The sequence below is a fragment of the Falco rusticolus genome, chromosome 3 (assembly GCF_015220075.1).
Source record: "Falco rusticolus isolate bFalRus1 chromosome 3, bFalRus1.pri, whole genome shotgun sequence".
Classification (NCBI taxonomy): Eukaryota; Metazoa; Chordata; class Aves; order Falconiformes; family Falconidae; genus Falco; species Falco rusticolus.
Genome location: NC_051189.1, coordinates 33816127 through 33840924, shown reverse-complemented (window position 1 = coordinate 33840924; position 24798 = coordinate 33816127). Strand labels below are relative to the sequence as shown.

At 35.4% G+C, this 24798-nt stretch overlaps 1 long non-coding RNA gene across 5 annotated transcripts in view; it reads right to left on the bottom strand.

The window, feature by feature from the left end:
• LOC119145096 overlaps positions 1-24798 on the bottom strand; it is a 95075-nt gene that overhangs the window by 27961 nt on the left and 42316 nt on the right. For all 5 annotated transcript variants that reach the window (XR_005103298.1, XR_005103294.1, XR_005103295.1 and 2 more), the window contains one exon: positions 22384-22449. This is a non-coding gene — a long non-coding RNA (uncharacterized LOC119145096). The remainder of the gene's footprint in view (positions 1-22383; positions 22450-24798) is intronic.

Below are 24798 nucleotides of genomic sequence, written 5' to 3'. Positions count from 1 at the left end.
ACCAAAAGGGCTGTGCAACAACATGCTGGTATCAAAAAGTAGCTGTAAATCTGAACACTGATTCTTGTTTCAGTTGCCAAAAAAGGCATCAGAAATACAATGTCCTTAGAGATTCGACAAGGGCACACTGAAGCAGCAAAGCCTTAGGTAGCCTTGTGAGCCTGCAAGGAAGAAGAGACTATGAACAGAAGATGAAGAGAATGGCAGGAAATGAATATGAGAAGAAAAAAAAAACCTGAAAGAAAAACCAAAACAAAACTAGCAATGTGATTAGCCCCACGCTTTCCTATCCATGTCTGAATCTAACACATAACATTTTCATCTCTATTTCCTTTTATAGACACACGCATCATGTTGTTGATTAAATTCCATGGTAGTTGATGCACCAAAAATCTATCCAGTTTCTAACCAACTTCAGCTCTGAGATTCTGTTTCTCCCCCTGGCTTTGGTGATGCATCATAGTAACCTTGGCTACAGGGCAGTTATTGATTCAAAATACAAATACAGTGTGAGAGAATTTCACTGCACAAAAAGGTTATTGTGACTGATCTGAACAGCCCCTGTTTCAGCAGCAAATGCAGAACCCAAGTAACTAATCACCTTGTTAGAGTTTTGCACAGCAGTATGATTTCTACTTGTGTTTTCCATGAACTTACAATTAAGATACAAAAGCCAAAATGTGCATGTAACATACTGTTGTTCTATTAGTGTGGCACAAACATAGTAAAGTGTGAAAGCGTACCACCAGAATGATGTCTTTTTCCAGTGCCGAAAAAACAAACAAACAAACAAACAAACAAAAAAACCCAACCAACACAAAAAGAGATATAAAAATGACAAGATCAACAAAACAAAACAAGAAGAAATTGCCACCAATGTCACCACTACAGTTGTTGCCGAACATAGACAGAACTTAGCACCATCCATGTTCTGCAGCTTAGTTTATCCCACTTAGTATCATGCTCAGGTATTTGTCTCCAAGCTTTTTATAACTTCATTTTAACTTCATTGTAATAATACTTCTCACTGCTAGTGAGACTGTGTACTGCTGATTAAAGGCTAATTTAAGACTTAAAGATTAAAGAGTTAAAATTTTGGTTCACATTGATTGTTTGTTTTGAACAAAAAGTTGCCTGGACAAAAAGCTATTTTGTAGCATGCTTGTTATTTTAAAAAATATATTATTGAATACTGCTATTTAATTACGTTTCTACATTTTTTCACTAGCATGGCTTGTGGAATAGTTCATTCATTGCAAACTTCATGTAGATATAACCTTTTTAAAGCTGAGAGTTATTACATAGTCATTTGTACTTCAGTGGCATGCAAGGAGGATGCAAAATCATATTGCATCAAAGCAAAATCATTCTACCCAAGTTTGAATAAAGATGCAGAGCAGCAGCGAGTGTACCCATGGAAGCCTGTGTCTCCCCCTGCCTGCAATCCTATTCCAGGCACGGGCAGCTGTCCCCTGTGTGATCCTCCCAGTCGTCTCTGTCTGGCCCCTTACAAACACAGGCTGGCTGCCTTTCCAGCCAGCCACCTGTAGTAGCACTAATGCCAGTAGAAGTGGAGTAGCATCCAGGAGGATTTCTGCAGATGTACCACCTATGCGGTATATTCCTCCTTAAGCAATACCCTGGCTGTGCTTCTTGGATCAATGAGACTTGGTACTGTGGAGAATTGAATTTTCATTAATTTTCTATCCACAATGTAGCAGTCATGGTTTGGGCACAATTTTTCAACAAATTGTACATATGAAAGGATTGTCACTCATATAGCACATTAAAGCAATCACAGTATTATTTTATATATATATATATATATATATAAAACCCCATACTCTTCCTTAACATCATTCCCCATGCTTTCTCCAGAAGAAGTTTAAAAGCTGAACCCTTTCAAATATCTGTGAATTCTTCCAAAATGATTTTTGTAATTTTCTACTTGGAGATCAATTCTGAATTGAACCATGGACACACAGATGACTTCAAAAACATATGTTCAAAGTATTTTTTACAGAAGTGAGAAAGGTAAAGGTAACTAGTTATCAAATAACAAACCCAAATGTTGGTTACTTCTCAGCCAAGTGACTGCTCTATCTGTCAGGCTATACAGTCAGCTTTTGTCACCAATGCCAAAACCTACTTTTTATCAGATCCTGAAGAATAAAACTTTCATCAAACAAATGCTGACAAGACCAGTTACCTGAGAGGGGAGATCCCAAAGGAGGCTCCACTTTGCTAGAAGTGTATCCTCCATAGTAAAGCACAGGGCTGGGCAGGTAAAGTCTTAAATTTAGCCCAACACAAATGGACAGAGCTCTTTAATAGGTCCTCCAAACAAGGAACAATTCATACTTTAGCAACAGTGAAACTCAGTCAGGAATCTCACATCCATCAAAAAGGCTACATATATTTCTGAGTGAGTCCTGGTCTTAATTTTGAAATATTATTGCAATAATTTTCTCTTTATAAAAAAAATAATTTCTTCTGTTGAGTGATTGTATTAGTACCTATGAATGAGAAAATTGTGTACATTTATGTTATTGTGAAATTTTAACAATTTAATATGACATATTGGACATTCCCATCATTGTTAAAGAAGGTGCTACCTTTCTGCTGCTGAAGAAGTGGGGACACAAACTCTGTTTTCTTTGCATGGATAAGGAATTTATATTATGTATGTACAATTACTTCCACTGGAATACATGTTTAATTTGCTAAATTACAAAGTTCATTATAATTAATGGAAATAGCACATTAAAATATTAGTGCAACATGCTAAAACTTCAATGACTTGCTTAAAAATCACCTTTTCTTTTTTAATGCAAATAAACATAAAACCATAGGATAAACTTACATTCCCACTTCTTCCCATTTTACAGGATCCCTTCAATGTGCTTCTTTGGCTAAGAGTGTGAAGTTGGAACTGCAAGATGTATTTTTACAGAATAAAATTTGTTTCCAGCAGATTTGTTAGCAAGTCTTGGAATGCATTACATTTAAATGTACTACATTTCAATAGCAAAAAAAACCCCACCACCAAAACAAAAACAAACAAACAAACAAAACGCAACAAGATGTGGCACTGCACACTCCATGATTTCACACTAACCACAAGCATTTGGCTAGACTTCTGTGGAAGGGGAGTTCAGGCATACTCTCAGTCTTTTTCTTCCCTCCCTACATATTTACGATTTAGATTGAATAAATAAGTTTGGTTTGAATGTACTACCCAGGATCATTTTGCTGCCCTTCCCACAGCATCAAATCTTTATGCTAGCTTCATACCAATAAATATGGTCACAGTTTCTAGGCCAGGTAAGAGGAGAGAAGCAGGGGAGAGGAATCCAGAGTTACTAATATAAAATAAACCCACAGATCAAAACCCCACTGTTATTTTGGAAAACCTTTGTCGGTTTGGATCTGAACAGGAGAAATGTAGATGAGTTTAGGCTTTAAAAATACTTTTTGACTGCTCACTCATTTTCTATCAGTTAACTCAGTTACTCAAATTTGAAAGATAAAAGTGTTCAGACATCACAGTTGAGGTTTTAAAATATTTTCAACGCAGACCTTATTTTATTTCAGTTTGAATTCATGTTTAATTGATTTATATTTCACTATGTGAAAAGGACACTAAATGAAATGCTGAGCATGTATGAACTTATAATATTTTAACAGGAAATACAATTTTAATGTCATAATATTAAATACAAATTTAAATAAAATATTATAAACATACAGAATAAACCTTACTGTGAAAATCTATTTTTCTTCCTACCACAAAATAATGTTTCCTATCAAAAAAAGGCCACTGAGAAGGCCTTATACTCTTAGACAATCTTACTTAAACACAAAGGGTTTCCTGGGGAAAATTTGCAAGTTGCAGTAATGTTTCTATAATGAAAAAATATAGTCCAGTAGGTTCAGAGCAGTATGGGAAATAACCACCAGCAAGAAACTGGAGCTGGGATTATGCCAAATTATTTGGTTGCAGTAACATTACTATGCCCTAAAGCCTACTCTGTGAATGAAGGACATTTATCACACTTACATAAGTATGATGTAGGAGGTAAAAGAATTTTGGCAAAATTTTTTTATCAAAAAAAATTGGACATAGATCTTGATTTTCAAGTACATTTGAGAACTGACAAAGTCCAGGTGCAGACTTCAGTGATTCTGCACATCTGTGCCCTTCGCTTTGAGCCATAAATTGTAACATTGAGCCTTCAGGTACAATTACTAAACCCACTGCTACGTTGGAGGCCTTACACTAATGAAAATGATCCGTTTATACCTTGAACTGCATGATCAGGCAAGCAATGACATACAGCTATCTTAAAGGAAAATGATTTTAGGAGATATGAATTAACATGGAGGATTAAATGATAAAGAAAAAAGACAGATAACTATATTCAGAAGAATTCATATATTCAAAAGTCAGTCAAGAATTTTATTATCAGTCATCACAGTTTCAAAGGTGTTTAAACTACGTTAATAACGAAACCCAACAAATATTAAATATATACTCCCTATCTATAGGCATCACTTTGCAAAGCCAGACACTCACATGAGAGCATGAGCTGCAATATCATGCTGTAGACAGGAAAAACCTGCAAGAATCTTGGTGAGGAGCTTAAATTTTGCAATGTGTCTGGGCTTCCTCTCTAAAACATATTTAGAAGGTCCAGTTCTGATTCATGTAACCAGGTTGTTTCCGAAATGGAATACATACAGTGGAGTGTGAGAACCCTCTCTGAGGATTTTGTAGTTGACAAACTTAAAAACCTTTTTAATACACACTGCAAATACAATTATATTTTGAACTTTTCTCCATTTCAAAGTGATGCTGTGCCTTGCCTATCCCATGCTTGTCTCAGGTGCAGTTTTTAAACACTTGTAAACAGGATTTTTCAAATATTTGAAATATCGAAGTAGTTTGCTTTTTACAGAGCTGAGATCACTGGTATGCTGCATAACAACATATTTAGTAGCTCTTATCTTACTTTTGATGGAAGAGCAAATAACACTTTTATGCAATTTAGTTCGTACAACAGTATTTTGAAATACCAGACAGTAACGGGAATCAGCGTACCATGAATCCTAAATAGTTCACGAGTTGGACTAGACTTAACATAATTATTTTATTAGCACATCTGCTTTCTTTTCACACATTTGTAATTATTTAGTTATTAATATTAGCTATTAGTATTCTTAAATGAGGATAAGGTATTAAAACCATGTCCCTAAAACCATGTATCATGTGCCTAAAAGGAATCCCACTATACTGTGATAACAAACCTTTTGAATTCACATGCAAGGGAATGATTTTGAAAAGTAACTCTAAAGATTTACCAACACCACGATCTTCATAATAAAGCAATCACAATGAAAACCATATATTCTATTAATGCATGCATCTGAGGCAGTTAGATTATGTAAAAAGGCTTATAATACAGAAAACTAATAATAACATTTAGCAAAGATGATTGTGAATCTTCATTAATTAAATTTTGCAAACAGTTACATCCACTAATGAGCCCACAAGCTGATTTAGTAGAATTAGTCCTTTGTATTCGGTAGAGTAATATATCCCTCTTTGTACTGCAGGGACAAAAGGGAAGCGTCATCAGGGAGCTGCCTGCCCGCAACACAAACACACTCTATAGAAATTGCCATGTTACTGCAAGCATGGAGGAATGTCACTAGGAAAACACAGGAAACCCAAGCCAAGATTTGAGATAGCTAAATTCAATTATCAGACATTTTCATTCAGATTCGAGGGTGGTATTTCAAAAGCCGCTGTTTTGTTACTGCCTGTTAAAAGCCCCTATGGCATTCTTTATGATTATTAGTGAAACAGAAATTAAATGGCAACTGACCCGTACAGTGTTTGCTGGAGTCATGTGTTTCAGAGACCTAGATACTGCATCTGCATCACTGTGTGATGAACAGCACGTACATTCCCACTCAGGATTTGCTTTGGAGTGCCAACATAGATGAATGAAGGAAATTTGATGAAACTTCCTAAACTGATGCCACGCTAAGAATGAATATTCTTGTTTGCTATTTTAAACTACATATGATTGGTTTGTAAGCTTCTGTTCAATAAAAACTGAATTATGATGTCTCAGTAATGTTTAATAGATATAAATAAATTAATGAAGAAGCCTCAAAGATTCAAAATGCCTCTTAAAAGAAGACATAGGCAATATAACATTGCTGTTAAGTAGGTGTACATTGACTGTCTCAAATATTGAGCCAATACTTAGCCATGCACTCTTTCAATACACAAAAGGAACAGCAACATCCTAACACCAGACAACATAAATCTGCTAACAACATTATGCAGGGAAAGCATTGTTCTTGGGCAGAATATTCTAAACTACTGTTTGTCAAGAAATACTTCAGTACCACCCATAGTTTTTAAAGTCAGTCTGATGGCAGATTGTCAATGATTACACCACCTTCCCCTGTTTTCAACAGCACCATATACACTGCTAGCACTAATTTCCTACTGTTCTGGTTCAGGCAGCAATCTGCCCATTTGCAGCAATCTAGAAGACCAGAAAAAAGAAGTCAGCTCTTTGAAGATGCACAGAAGTTGAATTGTTAGTTATAAACCTTTCTAATATGTTTAACTGGTTGAGTGCGTTAAAGACAGCCAAAGGTTATTGCTATTCCACATGTATTTCTTCTGTCTAAATATATGCTGCCACATAATGTATCTTGAGTATTAATTTCATCCAAACTTTCCAAATTATCTTTTTTTTAATATAAGACATGAAAAGCAGGTCATAATTTCCTCATTTCTTAGTGGTGTCCAATAAATCACATTTGAAAGCGTTCTGTGACAAGTAGTTGAGGAGAACTTGTTATCTTTTTTTTTTTCTTTTAGTAGAAAATTGGTATCCCATCACACATAGACCATGTACCCACACAGTGGATCTGGGAATAACTAGTCTCCAGCTATTAATTTCTAGCTGTAACAGCAGCTCAAAACTTTGCATGGTTGTTTTATATAACAAAATGCACATAAAAGTAATGTTTCCTATAATATGCTCCTCTGTGACTTGCAGAACTGGTGCCTGCACAGCTCCAGCCTTAACTGTGTTTTTCCAATACCCTCCCTTTGCAGGGTCACATTTTTCTACAGCAGAGAAACATTTGCTACTGCTTCTCCACACACAATCTAGTGAACTCTTTTTGAAAGCACCTTCTCTGCTTCCTGAGATGTTGTTTTCCACAAAGCCAAGGTCTGTACTTGCCACTGCAGAACCAACCACAGGCTAAGCCTTTCCTAAAGGTTTCTGTGACACTATACAAAAGGAGCACATAGGAACCAGAATCAGATATATGTTAGTGGAGTTCCTCCCAGCAGCTGGAAAAGCAGTTGAACACTGGTCAGGCATAAGGCACTTCCACTGAAACCCTTTGAAGACCCTGTTTAAAGTGTCTTTGCAAGGAACCCCAATATTGCCATTGTTCAGCAGGATTTAACATCCTTTTCTGTTCGGCTAGAAGAGGGAGATGGCTGTTGGACCTCCCTACACCAGACAAGCTCCAGTGAAGACTGTCTTCCTTTGTTACCATCAAACTTTCCAAAATGAAGTGAACCTAAAATGTAACAGCATCTTTAGGCAGACAAATGAGAGTCTGGCTATTGAATTTTCATTCACAGAGGCTTGCCCAAATAATAACCTTCTGTCTGCAGTCACTTTCTTATGAACAACATAATTTAAGATGATTTCAGGAGCAGAAAATTAAATCATTCACAGTGGATAGATCTTCTAATAACAAGACACTTTTATCTCACAGGCAGCAGTCTTGTCAGTACTTGGGCATAATTAGGACTAGAAATTGGTAATTTTGCTGTAAAGCAGCTGACTGAACAATAGAGACCATTTGAAATAGAATTCAGTTAAAATCTTTAATATTGAGTCAGGTTGTTTACTTGAAAACTTCCACACCGCTATGTGACATTTTGATTTGCTAAATATTTACATGTGCAGAGTCTAAGGTAAGTCTTGTTTTCTAACCAGTCACTTCCCCTTTGTATTTTGGATCCATAGTTATTCATAACCCCTTATCTGACTGGTGGTGGACACACATTTATCTTCTGGGATTTTGAAAAATATAATCACCTAATGGAGTATTTAACACAAAACACAATCCTATCTTAACCTAAATTGTAGGGGAGGGCAGTGTGGGAAGCTAGCATTTTTTGTAAAATAACTGAGTACCATAAAAAGCCTGTAGGAATGTGAGCAAAACATATGTAAGCAAAATATATTAAGTGATGGGAAGGTCAAAGTTAAGATTAGCATCTGAAAGTAAGAAACATCAAAGCAACACTAAGTCAGCATTTCCCTCTAAAATGCATGTCTCCTATACTCTCTTTCAAAGATGAAGGAAACAATATGTATATAATCTACCATATACCTATAGAATGTGTTTGATGTAAAAATTTCAAAATTTCTGTTATTAGTCATGGTGCTTTATCATCCCACAAGCCTTTTACTTAATTTCATAAAAACTTAATTCTCATGAAGACGCATTAGGTATAAATCACTTCAACATTTCTTTTAAATCCATTCCCCCTCATCATGGTTCCATTAAAGGTGCTGCACAGTGTCCCACAAACTTATCTTGTAAAGTGGTTTATAGGCTATTTAGAAATATTCTTACATCAGATATCATTATATGCCCTTTTTTTGCATCATAATGTCACTGCATGAGATACGATGTGGCAAAGTTGTTAAAAAGATGTCCCAAGTCACTCATAGCCTCATGGGACCAAGGAAACTATGATACTAAAAGATGATGGCGGTAAAATAGGGAATTGGTTACAGGTGGGAAGCCTTCTATATACAGCAAACATAGTAATTGTTCCCATGTGACCTTATCAAGCTCTTTAGCTTTCTATGAAGTATTTTCTCTCATTGCAAAAAAAGGTTGCTGATAGTTACTTTACTGTGGCACTGTAAGAAATAAATAATTAAAGTTCATTTACTAGTTTTGAAAACACAAGTTGTCATTTAAATGTGAAGTATATTATCATCGTTTTCAGCACTTAGTGCTGTGGTAAAGTCCATCTCTGTATAGATTTATAGGCAAAATACCCTAATATTTCCCCATCTCTGTTGACAAAAAGAAATAATACTGTTTTCTCCTCCTTGAGTTGACGAAACCAAGTTTATGTGCCAAGTTAACCTGGAAAGACAGTTCTGAAGGCAAGTCACAACAAGCCACAGGATTTCCATAAAAAGATTATGGAAAAAGGTGCTTCACTAGAGAAGTTTTACATTGCATCAAAAGTGTTACACCTAAACAGTTATGTCTTGAATCAACATGCTTGGTAGCTACAATAAATTAAAGCAGTAAAACTATATATTTTTAATGAACTTATGTTGTAATATATGATTCAGTGTGCAGACAATGATTAAGAGCATAATTATCTGGAGATAGTTAAGGAAATAAACTAATCTGAAAAACATTTAAATTAATCTTAAATAACATCTATTCAACTTTGGAAATAGAAAGATGACATTTCAGAGAATTATTTTTATCTCCCTAGGAACAGGGCAATCAAATGAGATCTATGGTCTGACTAGTCCTCCAGCAGTGCCAGGACCTGACTATGCTCCCTGTCCACAGGGAATAATGTCAGACTGGTTTTTGTAACTTGTAATATGAAGCAAGATATATACAGATTTTGGGTTAATTTAGATTTTATACATTAAACCATTATCAATTCTAATCACAGTTATTTTCTTCTTTTATTTCAGACTGAAAGGAGCCCAAAATATAACTCATTTCACTCATACAGAAAACTGAAACTGCTTGTCTAAATGACAGAGAATAGATACCCCAAAGAACAATCTACAATTAGAAGGTAGAAAAGAAATTTGATATTCCCATTGAAATTAACTTTAAATAGTCATAATTTAATTTAAATGGTGAAGTAATCACTGTTTGCTGCAAAAAATCATCATACCAAATTCAGAGTCACAAAAATGTTTGTAGAGATTTCCACATGCTTCTCAACTCTGATTAAAATTGAATAGTTTTTTTTTAAAATCCCTGATTTCCAAATCATGTAAAAATTTTGCAGTCAGTTGTGAAGTTCTGTCCTGCTGAGTTGGATATCTTCTTAGTTTACTATGCATTGGAACCTGACATTAAGAGCACAACCACAACACAATACAAGGAGTACAAACAAAGATCAAGTACTAAAAGCTAATTGGCTTTGATGACATTGTTTATTGCAGCTGAAGCCCATGCTGTTTGTGCTATACTGTGGTATTTGGTATCTAAGCTAGCTCATTTACATCTACATGAACTATAGCACAGTTTTAGAATGGAGAAGCAGAGATAACATTAATTTAGTGAATATTGTAGTTGGCCAAAGGTCAGTTTTAGGAGCCTGAATATTCTCCTAAGACTTGAGACAATACATGTCTTGAGACAACAAGAGTATATAATAACATCCTAAAAATAGTCTTGTCAGAAGGTTACCATTTATAAAATCCAGAACTTCATGAGTCCGAAGAGTTGTGGTGAATGGAGTTAAATCCAGCTGGTGGCTGGTCACAAGTGCTGTTCCCCAGGGCTCAGTATTGGGGCCAGTTCTATTGAATATCAACAGTCTGGTCAAGGGGCTGAAGCGCACCCTCAGTAAGTTTCCAGATGATACCAAGTTGTGGTGGAGTGTTGCTCTGCTGGAAGGCCAGAAGGCTCTGCAGAGGGATCTGGATGGGCTGGATCAATGGGCCGAGGCCAATTGTATAAGGTTCAACAAGGAGAAGTGCTGGATCCTGCACTTGGGTCACAACAACCCCATGCAACGCTACAGGTTTGGGGAAGAGTGGCTGGGAAGCCACACTTCCCCAGGAAAAGAACCTGGGGGGGTGTTGGTTAGCAGCCGGCTGAATATGAACCAGCAGTGTGCCCAGGTGGCCAAGGTGGCCAATAGCATCATGGCTTACGGCAGATATAGTGTGTGTTCAGTTTTGGGCCCCTCTCTGCAAGAAAGACATTGAGGTGCTGGAAAGTGTCCAAAGAAGGACAATGAAGCTGGTGAAAGGTCTAGAAAACAAGTCTTAGGAGGAGGCAGCTGAGGGAACTGGAGTTGTTTAGCCTGGAGAAAAGAAGGCTCAGAGGAGACCTTATCACCCTTTACAATTAGTTGAAAAGAGGTTGTAGTGAAGTGGATGATGGTCTCTTCTCCCAAGTAACAAGTGACAGGACAAGAGTAAATGTCCTCAAGTTGCACCAGAGGAGGTTTAGATTGGATATTAGGAAAAATTTCTTCACTGAAAGAGTTGTCAAGCCTTAGAACAGGGTACTTGGTAAAGTAGTGTAGTAACTATCCCTGGAGGTGTCTAGAAGGCACATAGATGCAGCACTTAGGGACATGGTTTAGTGGTGGATTTGGCAGTGTTAGGTTAATGGTTGGACTCAATGATCTTAAAGGTCATTTCCAACGTAAATGATTCTATGATTTTATGATTCTATGATTCTGTAATCATACCTTAAATACCATCTTAGCTCAGACACAGGCAAAACATTTACTTAAGTTCTGCTGCACTTCAAGAGAAATATGAAGCAATTGGAGAGAATCCAAAGAGCAAAAAGGATGATCAGAAGTCTAAAAAACATTGATTGTAATAATATAGAAATAATTAGATAACAATAATGGTAATATTTATTCTACATGTTTACATCAGGTAAGATAAACAAGCAAAAAATTCATATTGCAGCACGGAAAATTCATATTGGTTATTAAGACACGGTTTCTATGGGCAGTTCCACTATGGACGGTGGAACATGGCAGCAAACAGCTTATGAAGTTTTTAGGAACAAAGCAGACAAATATCTGTCAGAAGTCACAAGTAGTTGATCCTACCACAGACAGAGAGAGGTCCATATGATCTTTCAAGGTTCCTTCCAGCTCTGCTGTACTATTACAGAAAGGAATTATGTGAGGATGCAGGTATGTGCTCTTGTATTTTCTGGAGTAAAATGGAAGTACACTACCAAGTAGGGCTTGACTAAACCAAAAATACTCATTCGATTTCAAATGTTTTTTTTTTATAGATCTCTAATGTTTTAGTCAAAGGTGATTCTTTGCATTTTCAGAGGAAGGAATGGCATGTACAAAGGATATTATAATGGCACAGATCTATCTGATACTGTGTCTTACAATTTTTGAGCACCTTGTGAACATTCTATAGATTTAAAGAAAAGGTGAAATATTATAAATTAGTCCATTTTGCACCATGCATCTATTTCAGATATTTTTCTGACACTGCTGAAGCTGGAGTGTTTTCTGTTAATTTAGCATATTTTACATGTGGTACAACTGGATGAAGTATACACAATGAAACTGAAGTGTCAGGTCTCTGCTCTAGTAACTAAATATAATTTTGGCCTGAGAGACTGATCAACATAAAAGTCAAACATACAGAAAGACAGATGAGGGAAGACCAGGCAAGGAAAGGAAGTGCTTGGCCAAAGTTTCAGTTACATTCACTAAAGCATTTGATTAAATCTTAAAGATGAGATACCAACTAAACTTGTTCTCTTTCCCTATATAGATTAAGCCCTACTTAAATATTTAGGCCATTCTTTAAAAGCTGTAATTCTAAAATATAGGAGTGCTTTATTTTGTGTTACTTAAAAAAAAAAAATAATCTGTGGAAACCCAGCATTAATTAGACAAACTGGAAACTAAAAGCACTCCTACATGCCAAAAAAGCTTAAAAGAGAACTCATTTTTCAGATGTATCTGCATCAATCAGAGCACAGCACAGAACCAGCCTCATTTTAGGGTCTGAACACATTTAATTTCATACAAAGTCCATTTTGACCCAATTTTATCTACTGAAAAAGCTTATACATAAGTCCACTCACAACCTATGAATGTGCCATCAATAAGCCATACTCTGCTCAAAACAAATGTTGACTTGAAAATCAGGATGCTAAAAGGCAGACAAGGAGATACGTTGATTTGCTGATGACAGCCAAGGTTAGATATATCTAAGCTTAGATGATTTTTTATTCTACGCAACTAAGCTGTTTATCCTCTTTGAAAAGTTAACTCTCCCATAAAAAGCTAACATCTTAAAAAAAAACCCAACCAGAACGGTTTTTGTAATAACAATTACAGATTTTGCATAAGAAACCTGCCAGTATTTTTGCTAACTGAAGGCAATATTTTTCTACCTCTTAACAGAAAGGGGGGAAATTGGGACATCATCCCCAAGAGCTGGAAGAATAAGAACAGAATGAGAGCTCTAGAAATTAACCATTCTTTCCTCTGAGCTACTCCTGCAGGACTTGTATAGATTCCTTCTACAGAAGTACTTTATGTATGTTGCGTGTGTGTGTGTGTGTGTGTGTGTGTTTGTATACAGATGTGAGTTCATGGAAAGCATACTTGACCTCTGTACAATGAGTGTGGCACTATTATAACAGGAATTCTCTTTTCAGGAGATGATTCAGCTAATTCTCAAACACACAGCTTTCATATGACAATTAACATTTCTTCTTATCTCATTTTTTTTATGTTTATCCTTGGGTGGCACTTCTGGCAATACTACTAGCAGTAACTTAAGTGATATAAAATGTTGCCAATTGAATATAGTTTTTCTGTTTTATTCAGCAGCTTGTATTTGGATTTGATTGGTGAGACAGATGTAGCCATAAATTCATATACAAAATTTTCCAGAAAAGGCCACTAATTTGAGGTCACTCCATCCCAGACGCTGGGAAGCACATTTTCCAGAGACAAGTGGAAATCAGGACATCAGTCTCACCAATGTCGTTTGGAAGTCAGTTGCATTGCAGCCTCCTTTAGCCTAGGAATCATCCTCCATGGGTCAGATTTTCAAAGACATTTAGTATTTATAGTTCTCAATACCTACAGATAAACTAGGTTTGTGAAATGGAAAAATGAGTAACCATTTTGGAAAATTTGGTTTATATATACGTTAGGGTTGTGAAGTATCTAATGGATTATCCAGCTTATCCTCCCCAAAGTTTTGATTCTCTTCTTTTTGTTAGGGCATCTGAAATCATTCTGAAATAGTCATATAGTCTATGGTTTGTTCTTCTAAAGAACAGGTTAGAAAGGAATGTGTTTCTCCTCCCAATATTCCTACAAGCCCTTTTCAGTTTGCAATTTTAACTCCTCACCTTTACATTCAGTAGCTCATTTTTTAATTGTTTAATAAATAAAAATATATATTCAACTCATAACATTCAAATTAGTTATTTTAATATGTAAATAATCAGGTTAAAATAATTGACTGCTAACATAAAGTGAACAATCTCACTGACTTCAGAGAGATTACTTAAATGTTTATTTGTATCTTTAATGTAAGTATTTTTTTTTAACTGCAAAGCAAATTTATGAAATTATGAAGTAACACGTTCAAAACATACAGTTATGCTAAAACTTGCTTTATGAAAAGGTGTGGGTTTATTCTAATTAATACCATGCTTGTCTGTACAATTTTAATTGTACATTCCTTGGCAGTTGTCATTCATAAAAACTTGTAAAAGAAAAACAGATTTTAAAGAGTATGCCAGCAGGTGAATCTGACCTAAAATCTCAGCCCTGCAGCAAAATCTACACAGAATTTTAGTCTAAGCATAAAGAAATATTTTTATAGTTAAGGATATTCTGTCAATTTGCCTTCTGAGTTACAGCTAACATTAGGAATTTCAAACTGAATCTGAATTAAGAAGTCAAGGAACTGTCAGGGAGGCCAGTCTGCATTGCTCTGCCCTTAGAGACTCCCTTACAAATGAATAGGACTGATGTCTTCAGCACCTATGAGCAGACACTACACAAGCCAGACAACGTGGGATGAACTCCCTTCTTACTTAAGCATGCTTAAATATAAACACAATTATAAACTTCCTCAGATGTGATGTAACCATTGCAGGAACAGAAAGACAGCTCTGCAGAATCCTTGCAGGCATTAATGTTAACTAATTATTAACTAATGCAGGCATCATGAATTAGAAGAAAATCAGTGAACAGAAGCCTGCCAAAGAACATGAACTGAGCAGAAAAGTACTGAAGCAACATCTACTTAAGATTTATTTGTTTTGCAGAAGAAGGGAAGTAAGAGGAAGGAAAACATGAAATTTTTTCAAAAATAAATCAAAAAATTACAGTAATTTTAAAGTTATTCAAGGTTAATTTCTGGCATGGTGTCTTTTTTTATAGTCAGGAATATTTTAAAGTAATTGAGAGGTATCATCTTGTGAATATCACTTGGAAATTCTCTGGGTCACATTCAAATTAAATTCCTTAAATCAAAAATCTAGTGGCAAAATTAATGTACCTAACTAATATATCACTTAACAAGCTAGGCTGAAAAAAATAATACTTTCTATGAATTTAATTTTAAATTCAAGATAATAACCAGCTGCTGTTCAGCAGCACTTTTTGGTGATATTTTGTATTTATGCACTCTATGTGACTCCTTGGAAATTGGCAGACCTATCTGAAATTGCAGTAGCAGGAGATGTAGACAAGTATAAGCTAAAGCAATTTTTACTGTGAGAGGGCCAACCTAACTTTTTTCCAGTAAATTATCTCCTCTGTAATTGGAGTTCTTTCTGTATCTAATCATTTGTTCACACATGGACCAATCGGAGTGAAAAGACTCTATGTACAGTACCAGCTTACACCTTCACTGTATTTTACTTTTGTTCATATTATCAAAGGTAAAGAACTGTATCATTTGCTCAAGATAATATATAGAGTACATGGAGATTAGTGAATTAACCAGGCATTTCATGGTATTATTTTTAAACAAGTTTTTTACCTTCTATGACTTTTAGCATAAAAAAGTCTTCTATGACTGTTAGCATAAAATCATCACATTTTATTTTATAAAGTTTAAAGCCTGAATTTGGGGAATCTGCTTTTATATATGCAGGCAAGAATGTGCTGGTTATCTGTATTGTGGACCAGATCCTTTACTCTCAAACTATTTTAAGATTTTCACACATATTTATTACAAATTACTGTTGTGACATCAGCTACGCTACTCACTTAAGAAAATGGTTTTTAGAAGGAGACAACTATCTATTAAGTTTCACAGTTTCTTTCTCTACTTGAAGTCAGACAAACATTGGATCTGTGTGCTGACATTCATCCTGGCCATAAGTCTGATAACTCATTATACCTTGTTTTCTGATGCACTGAGTCTGGGATTAAGAGGGTCAGAGACGCAAAACTTCTGGACATTTCATTCAATATTTCTGACACTGGAGCCACAGAAATCCAAGTTTGTAATTTTAATGCTAAAACAAATCTTAACTGTCCAAGTAACGGGGTAAAATTTTTTGTACTGTCTCTCCCACCTGTCCCATGCATCCCTCTACATACGCATAATCAGGTCATGCCGTTAAAAAAGGTTTAGCATCTATTTTTTCAGTAAATCAGGCAGTGGCAGACCATTTACTGCACTTGTATTACTACTACTATTAAATATTTTTGCATTTTTTGACCAAAGTATGTGGCTTTTTACTGCAAAAGATAAAAATTAAACCACTAGCCTGAAATAACCTCTCCTGTGATTTATGTGCTCATTTGGGTTTGTAGGAAAATGTGATATTAAGAACTTTTATCCTAAACAGTACTTGCATGTCTTCTAGTGTTTAAGCCCTTACAATGGTGTGCTCTGGCAGCTCAGTCACCCATGGTGCTGCAGGGTGCTGACATAAGGTTTTGTTTAACCAGGAATGAATAAAGTAGCTCAAAGAACTCTACATCCAAATTTCAAAAATACACAGGAATTGTTTAAAACCAACACTGCCATTTTACTGAAGACTTCCAGTCTGTCAGAAAGAGAGCAATCTATCAACAAAAAAGCTTACACAGACAGTAAGGAACTTATTATAATGTAATAGAATATAATTTCTATGTGGTTTTTTTCTAAATTTAGGATTTATTTTATCAGAATTTCCAGCAGCAGTCCTAAGCTGTATTTGACAGGGTTTTTTTTCCTAATCTTTTTATATAAATAAACAAACACCATTTTAATTCTGCTACATGTTGAGAAAATGAAGTAAACGAGTGCATTAACAAACTAAATTCCTTCCTTGGTGGAAATCAATATCAGATACATTGCTATATATACTGATATATCTGATATATAGATTTAATTTTATAAATTAATTCCGGCCATTACTGCAACCAATTGCTCTTTCAAAAACCATCAGACAATGAACAAATGCAAGACTGAAAAATAAGTAATTTCATAAATCAACAGATTAACACACGTTCAGGTGTTACTTTCTAGGCCTGAAGACAAAGAACAGGAGCAAATGAAGCTGTGAACTGAAATATATGGATTAAAATGTAAAATAAATACCACTGAGCACTGAATAAAAATTAAAAATCTATCAATGACATTTTATTGTAAAATAATATTGTCGTCTTTCTTCTGAAAACAGTCCTGTAGAGAAGATTAATATTTTGATAAAGAATAACCATTCATGCAGATATCAAGGGAAGGATCTCTTTGCCATAAAGCCATATCTTGAAAAATGCTAAACTTACCACTAATATGTATTGAACTAAAAATCCTGTGGAGATAGACTGTGATTGAAAGGCATCTTAATTTATTTTTTAAATTAAATATCACTATCTTTTAAAGTAATCTACCTTGAAAAGAGATTTTGACAAAGAAATAATTGCAAAATGTTGTATCTATTTCAACTGACATTTTGAGGAATTGTAAATAGGCAAGTATTTATGTAACAAATGAAGCAGATTTTTTTTTCTTTCTTATTACATGCATTAAGAAAAAAAAAAAGGTGTAAGTACTAAACTGTTATCTGGACTGTTTTCTATGTTACTTTTCCATCACTTATATAACATTCATGAAGATGATAAATAGCAGTAAAATTAATAATTCTACATTTTAATAATTCTTAAGAGGTATTAAGAGCTAGCAAAATGCTTATCAGAAATCGAAAACAAATATTCAGACCGAATAAAAATATATTCGGAAGTTAAAATGCCCCATTTAGAATACATTGACTTAGCTCAGACTGTCCTTGCATATTTAAAGTTCCTGGTAGAGCAGTTTAGTGAAGGGCTAGCATTTTAAGATGGATACTATTGCTCCATCTAGTGAAAAATTTGTAACACATCAGACCAAGTCTGAAGTTGAACAACATATTTTTTGAATCTGTGTGATTCACGTAACAATGAAAAAATCTACTAATCCTTGAGTTAAATTCTATTCATTCCCTTGCTGAAATAGAGTTCTTATTTTGCAGTACATCACAGAGTTAAGACTTTATTCACAACCTTTTCAGATAGAAGTCATAAATGGAAAATTGAACTGTAATGAAGATTACAGTAAATAGGATGTAGGACATATTCTCCATCCCAAATGATTGAAGTCATCCCAGTTTCCATCCCATCCCTGTTTGCTTCCTCTTGCAATAAAAACCTCTCTAATCCCTACTGTTCACCTCATTTTCTATCCTATTCTTTCAGTTGTTCTTAAAATTTTTTAATAATCTTTCCATACTTTGGTACCCTAATGTCTGTTTTCAGACCCTATTCAGGTTATCCTCACAATTTGCAACAACAGCCATCCCTTTTAATGGTGTCTTCCCCATATTAATTTACTTAAATTGTGCTTTTTATTGTAAACAATACATGTCTATATCATCTTCGCCTATTAGGCAGTGGGGAAATCAACAGCTAAAATACCAGAAAAGCATGCCCTCCAGAAAAATGTTTTTCCTCTTCCCCAGGTGCTCTATTTCCAGTCAGGTCAAGAAGGGCTGGTTGGTTTTCAAATTAATTTTTGTGTTGTTTGTTCCACATTGAATAACATACTAAAGATGAAAAAAACCCCTCACACAACCATTCATTTTGGACCCTACCTAGTCACTCCTATTAGTGGAAAGCTTTTTGGATTTCACATCTTAAGTCACAGCCCTTGTTAACCTATGTGAAGAGACTGATCATGCATTTCTGCACATTATTATCTCTACACGATGCATTGTCCGTTTGTACATATTTGTACATATTGTTTCTAAAACGTAAAATAACAGAAAATGCTGGGAGAGCTGGTGCAACTACCTAGATTTCCTGAGGGAAGAAATAATGGAAGGTGTCTCTTCAATGTCTGGAGTATGTAACTGCTCTTTCCCTTTTAATAATTATTTAACAAGGACCCAGTGTAGTTAGGAACATGATACTATCCAGTAGATTGGAAACCAAGTTTAAAGTGACAACATAACATGAAGACAGCTGAAAGTAAGAATTTAATGCTTCTAATTTTATTCTCTTTCATTCTGGATCTGAATATTTAATAGGCTTCACACTTGCAGCTTTTCTCTCAACTCATAATCAGATCCAATCCATATTACACTTCAAGTTTTTATCCTGTTTTCTGGAATCCATTTTCAAGAATAAGAATTTATATAGTTGGTGGTGGCAGCTAGCAAGAGGAAAAAAACAAATCATAGTAACGGTAAGAACGTTTTGCACTTAGTAAATTCATTATATCAATGTTTAAAACTGAAGGAGCTCAGAAACACCATAGGCCATTATGTCATTGAAAGTAATTATCCAAATGTTCAGTGTTTAAACTTGAGTTTTGACAATACTTTTTACTACTTTGTCTGAAATGAGATTTGTCAGATATAATGTATTAAATTCAAAAGTTAATATTTTGCAACTCTACTCTTCAACAAAATAGCATTTCAAAGTACTGTAATATCTATTGTCACAACTCCATTTTGTCTTCCTATGAGGTCTGCAGTTATCTGCCATAAAAAGACAGCAGATGTCTGGTATGATACACATGGTAACAACAGTACATTCACCGCCACGTTCATTGCTTCACAGTGCTGAAGTGCTACGTTTATAAAGCAAGAGATAAAGGATCCTTCTGTAAGTTATAATCAACTTAGTGTCATGTCAACAGAATGCTACATTTTGCAGTGATGTATATCTTCTGGCTGTTTTTTGGAGTAAAGTTGATGGTCAAAAGAGCTATCAATGGCCAATTGGTCCACCAGCAAAAAAAAGCTGTCAGAATTTGCATCTGTGTTAGAAATCTATATGATGATGAGGACACCATGGAAGTTATGGTCCTCAGAGTGGAGGATTTGGTACAGCAGAGAACTGTAGATGTGGGGAATTAGTGGACCACTTGCACTTCATATTGAATTGTCTGTACTTTTTATCTCAAAGTTTTATCAACCTTATTTTGTTCTCAGGACATATCAAGGATAAAACCTTCATGATACCTGAAGGAGTCTAAAGATACTATCTGTTGATTGTGAATTTTGTGACAGTTAGTGAATAACTGATCCATGAGGAAGACAAATGATGCTCACATGAATAAAAACTTCCTAAAAAGACTAAAATTAAGATAATAGAAACAAGAACTGACACCGTGTAGAGAAAGGCTTAAGGGCCTTAAAGATAAACACAAGACCTGAATTACTGCCATCCTCATTAGAATTTGCTGGAACTTGAGTCCTGAGCAGACGGCTGCCAAGTTCATGTGAATGTCAGCTCCCAAAAGTACAAATTATTCACACTAAAGTAGCCCAATTTTGTGAGCGTGTAAATTTTGTAAAATTTCAGCTTCACTTCTGAAAGCATTCCCAAGCTTTGTTAATTGTCGCAAATCTGCCTTTCTTCAGGTTTATATCTGCTGATAATGATTTTCTCCTGGCTTCTCTCCACAGACTTACCACTTTAAGTCTCTTGATAAAATCCTTCTTATTATGCTAGCATGTAATTCCTTGAACATAGACCAAAAAACCAAAAGGCTCGATGACCTACAAAGCTGCTAAATTATCTTTTGAAGACAAGGAAGGGGTAAAAGGAAGTTCTTTGATATTTTATAACATGAGTGATGTTTGTGAACCCAATATCAAAATAACACTTCTAACAAAAAACAGGAGTAAAAGACATATTTTATGTAAATTCAGTCCAAAGTTAATCAAGTGATAGGAAAGGTAGGGATGCATAATTGCTGTGGAGACTCTCAGCAAAGACAAGTGTAACTTGGCTGGTGTGCAGGTTTGTGCTGGGTGTGTCAGCTAGGTACAACTTTGCTGGCACAAGAGGGCTTAGCTATCAATAAGATCTCCACAGGAATGCATCTTCATCATGCTTTACAAACAGCTAGAAAGCATGGTAGCCAGATTGTGCCTATACAGGTATAGTCTACCATAATTCTTTTTCATATATTTTATGAATATATATATATAATTTTGTTTCATGTATTTTATTTTTTAAGCAGACGCAGATACAACTGCATTTGGGCTGTTTCTTCATGGCTGGGAGCACTTCAGCAAAGCTCATTAACTGGGAAAAATGTAATTGTCTTAGCTGTAGTTGAGCTACACTTATGCTACTCATGCTAGCATACTTCTAGCTGCTTAGAGTGCTAGGATCCATGTGGTATCTAATTGTGTTTGATACTCATATTAATAGAGTTGCAGGTACTCAACACTTCAGAAAGGCTGAATCTCAGTTTACATATTGCAATCAGAATTGTCCTACTATTGTTTCAGAAAATGAGGGATTTCAACAGATCATTTTTTGGAAGGATTTTGACAAATGGGCCCCACTCATCAGAAATTTACAGCAGAACATTCCAGAATTTACAGAATTTAAGGAGTTACGATGTAATTGCTTTTCAGTGCCAGTACAAAGATATGTTAAAAAAACCCAAACCACCACTGCAAACATTCCCAAAGTCTCTAAATCAGTTTAATACTATTAAGTTACATTAAAAAAATTAAATAGTTTTAATCTGAATGGTGCATGGCTCATAATTTTTAGCTAGCTGATCTAAAAAAAAATCCAGTGTTGTTTGGGGTTTCTTTTGGTTTTTTTTGGGTTTTTTTGTGGAGGAAACAGCTGAAAGTACAGGTTATGTTTTTAAAAACACTCCTCATTTATAAGTAAGGGAGGTGCATTTTCCACTAACAGGATAGGTAGTATAGAGCCAGTGATAGGTCAAAAATCTCCTACAAAAAGTGTCAATATACACACAAATGAAGAAATCTGTTTCATCCACATGTTGGAGCAGCACTGTGTACTGATAACAGTGAATTTGGCACACATAACACTAATAATCTTTGTAAGAAATTGCACAGTCAAGATTTGAGTGAATTTTGTTTCTGGATAAGCAAAACCACAATTTAAGCAAAGATCTGCCCGGTTAAAGATTTTATAAATAGACTTCTAAATAAGATGCCAAGATGAAAAAAAATAGCATCTGTAAGTACTTCTAATGAAAAAAAGAGTAACTTTGAATTAATGTGATTTAGTCAACATTCCACTGATGTAACACCACTTACTCACTCTTCTGATTCTTTGTCATTTGTTCTTCTTTGTACTAACCTCGTGGCTAGGAGCTGTCAACACTGTTAAAAAAAGAAAAAAAAAAAGAGGAAGCTCAGAGAAAAATCTGTGGATATAGCAAAAACAGGTAAAACAGAAATATTTTGTTTGTCACTTCTGAGTAAATAATGTTTATGTGGGTTTTCTATTGTTAACCTTAGATTAGCTGAAAAGAAATAAAAAACACCAGAACTTTTTTCATGTTTCTTTCCAAGTTTCTTCCTTTCACTGGAGGTAAAAAAACTGAAGCAAGGTGGTTTACAGCAGGGTTATGATGACCTCTTGTGGTTTATATATGCATTTTGTTTCACAGTTTCTCGAAAATTTAGTATCAAAGGTTAAATTCTGCTCTTAGATCTGAACAGCTTTGCGTTGCTAATTCTGCTTAACGTGAATTAACTTCTCCTCCCAAACACACTGTCAGTATTTGTTTAGCTCACTGCTAAAAAAAAATTTTAAAAATATCTCAACCTTTACACTCCACAAACTTAACAGGTGAGAGTATCATATTTTCTCACATGGTCATTTGTTGAAGCCAATTCACAGCTCTATATAAAATTATTAACATAAAGAACTATAATTTTTTAATAAAAACTTACCCACTACAAATGGTGCAGAAATAATATGGTGCTAGCCACTCATAAGAAATAAGAACAATAGGTATTGAACATTATATTGATAGGTAACAACAATAGATACTGAACATATATATTTTTTTATAAAAATGTAGTGCATGAGCTAATTATACGTATTGTCTAAATTGCTGCTCAAGTTGTCTCCTTTCATCAATTTTGTTGTAACAAAAATCAGAGAACTGAGCATTTTCTGATGTTGTTGAATGCAGTCTGTTAACCTGAATCATATCACCTGACACCTTATCCCTTAACAGATAACATTACTCAAGTCTTTAGCCTGATTTTGCAGTTTCCTGAAATGATTCAAAATTACACAGATCTCATGAAACAACTTTGCTGAGTTATTAAACTTGAAGTGACGGTTCTGACAGTATTTATGGATTTCACAGTAGCACTTTCTCACTGAAGGATCACCAGTGGTGGTATTTGCACCTGCCAGGCAGTATTCACATGACCTTGCACCTTACTAAATTTAGGATCTGTTGCAAAGCCATTTCTGCCCTGGCTCTGCTGTCTGAAGTTTTGGAAGCTCATCAGCAGTGTAACCTTGGACTGACACCAGCTGGATATGTGCCACATTCTGATATGCTGTGATTGCAGCTGGGGGAGGCCTGAATTCAGCTGCTGCGAGACATTACTTGTTTATGTAACACACACTTTAAAGATGTGTGGGTTAAAAACAAACATTGCTTTTAGTGTATACAGTAATGAGTCCCTTGTATTACTACCTTTCCTTGTTTCGTTTCCTTGAAAAAATTAGTATCACAGGCTGTTGGGTGAAGCAAACTAGAACAATGATGACAAAAAAAAAAAAAAAAAAAAAAAAAAAAAAGCAGGTTTAAGATAAAATGTGGTTATCTTTGTGTATCAATAAGGAAGCACTGACAGTGGTCACATATCCTGAAAAGTCTCCCTGGCTTTTGAAACTTCATCAACAAACTTATTCTGACAGCTTCTTGCACAAGGACATTCTGAGCACCACTGACACGCAAACCTGGGAGACAGAAACAAATTGTTTGTGTGGGAGGGAGCTGTTTTATTTCTGTTGTCTAATAGGCCTGATCTCTTTCATTCCTCTTTAGCTGGGTTAACTCTGCAATACTAAGAACTGATTGATTTAAAACTGTAAGCCTAATTTATAAGAAGCAAACTTCAATACTCTAGGCACCATTTGAGCTCTCAGCTAACTACATTTTATACACCGGAGCATGTGATTTTTTAAAATGTCTAAATGCTGTCATTATTTCCCCTGCAGTTGGTTACGGGTATGGTAATAACCAGCCCAAGACAATTTTAATTTGACCCTCAAGGTGCACTAATATTACTCCCCTGTCTCAGCCTGGCCTGACAGGTGGCTTGTGGCCACTTCTTGCCGATTGGAACTTCTTGGCCAGCTAGCTAAGAGGTTAGCTAGCTAGTGACCTTCCCAGAGGACGTAGCAGGCAGCTACGCAGGCAGCAAACAACCAGGCACCTCGTGCCTCATTGTATGACCTGCAAAGTCTTGCTGTGCCAGAAGCAAGGCGGTGTAGATAGGAATCACCTGGCAAGTACCGAGCTGTCATCAATCTCTCAGCTCCGAGGACAGGGGAGAAAGTCTCACAGTCAGAGCCTTGTCCCCGTGTCTTCCGAGTCACAACTCTCGCTGCAGTCACATTTCAGTGCAAGGGATCAATAGAAAAGCCACACCATATGTGGTGACATGATAGTCCAAACATGTTCAAAACACTGAAAACTA